The sequence below is a fragment of the Tenrec ecaudatus genome, chromosome 2 (assembly GCF_050624435.1).
Source record: "Tenrec ecaudatus isolate mTenEca1 chromosome 2, mTenEca1.hap1, whole genome shotgun sequence".
NCBI classification, from domain to species: Eukaryota; Metazoa; Chordata; class Mammalia; order Afrosoricida; family Tenrecidae; genus Tenrec; species Tenrec ecaudatus.
The window spans coordinates 85,492,413-85,494,368 of NC_134531.1; positions in this window are offsets into that span (position 1 = coordinate 85,492,413).

Here is a 1,956-nt window from a genome sequence, read left to right on the forward strand (position 1 = left end):
TGAATTTCTCGTTTTTAACATCAAGAAGTAATAACAATCTTTCATTGTCGAACTCAGAGCACATAGTCTTCTAAATCATGTGGCGTAAAACCTTTACTCTTTTCTCTCTTTTTCTTAAACAAATAGGGGTATACTAAGAGATGGGCCAATTAATGATTTGACAGCAAACGGGAAGGTCATAACTAAAATTTTTCTACAAGTAATTTGAAATAGTGGTTAACTTCAAAATCAGCAGTTCAAAACCACCAGCTGCCCTGCAAGAAAAAGAGGAGGCTTTCTACTCCTGTAAACAGTCTTGGACACCCACGGGGACAAATCTGTTCTGGACTAAAGGGTCATTCTGCGTCACAGTAGACTCGATGGCAATGAGTTTGTACTTATTTTATGCATTTATTTTTGATACATTTGATAACAGTTACATCACATGGGTTTACATTTGTACATTTATGTCACTGTGGAAATTACTAAACCATTATCAAGATTAGCGGGCTGTATTTGCATTTTTCTCTCTTATAAAATAGAAAGACCTTTTATTTTCTTTCTGTTGTAAATATGCACTGTATTGACTACTAAAATATCAATTAATTATGATTTCAAATGTGTGCCGCATGCCTTCTTTCCCTTTGGGGAAACTCTGAGATGGAACCGGCTGGATGGTGGTGAGTTTTATGATAATGCAGGCAGAAGACAAATATTTCCATAGAATAAGTTTATAAGAGAACTTCTTTTATTTACACAGTACAGGGAAGAAACCATCCTTCTGATGATATAGACCCCAGTTCTCAGCCATGTTTAAAATTCAAGTAACGTGATGTGTTTTAATCGCTCAGAACCTCAGTCGCAGCACTCCCTGTGATCCGTAAGTGGCAGTGTGTGTTTGTATGAGGAGGTGCAGTTGGCAGTGTGGATGCTCCATGTTGACGATGATCTGTGTGTCACAGGCTTCATTTCTAACAATGCTATATGCAAATTAGTTTAGCTGCATGCCAGGGAGAACACATTCACAGAGTAATTGCCAGCATTTTTCCTGGTCATTCTACACATGGAATGAAAATAATAACCATTTAGGGACCTATTTCTATAAATTAGCAGAATAAAAGCATTATATTGTACACATTCTTCAAATTATTTTTTAAATACTACAGATGTTCATTTTTACTACATAACTAATATGTAAAATTGAATAGTAATATACCTTTAATATTTAATCTACATTTTAAACACCATGATTTTACAGAGTTTGATGTATGAGAGCTATTGAAAAATAAAATAAATTCGGTTGCATATTATTTAAAAGTTTTGAAATGCTATGGACAAAATGCATGCTGACTAAATGTGTCTGAAATTACTCGCATTGACTGAGGTAGTACATGGAGTACCAATTTTGGAATTAATTCTGTGCCGTTTCTTAAGGTGTTTGCTGTTTCTGAGCTTTTCTTTTGATTTCTAAGAACAATACACGAGGACCTAAGTATGGATAATGGAAAGGATAATTGTTGCTAAATGACAAGAGCTTAAAATTCCAAGGGAGGAAAATGCAGCAAGCAGGTTTTGAACGTCTGTGAAGGGAATTAGGAACACAGAAAATTTCTTTGATAGCGTCTGTAGACTTTGCTCACTCTATCTAAATTGTCTCTCATTTTAGAAATGTAGTGATATATGCTTCTTCTTTGCAGTTTCACACGCCAAAGTGAAGCAACCACTTTCCCCTATACACAAAGTGATTTGTAAATGCATTCTGTGAATAAAACACATTAGATTCCATTTGCATATACTATGTTAACACGTGTGAAAAATGGTTCACACAGTACATTAGGAAGAGAATAAACAGAAATGACTTTAAAATGCCTGTGATGTTTATAATAATTTAAAAGATAGCAGAGCAATGAATTTCAGGTGCACTGAACTTAATTCAGTGACAATATTTTCTTTGGAAACCCTTGCTTATTAATTTCT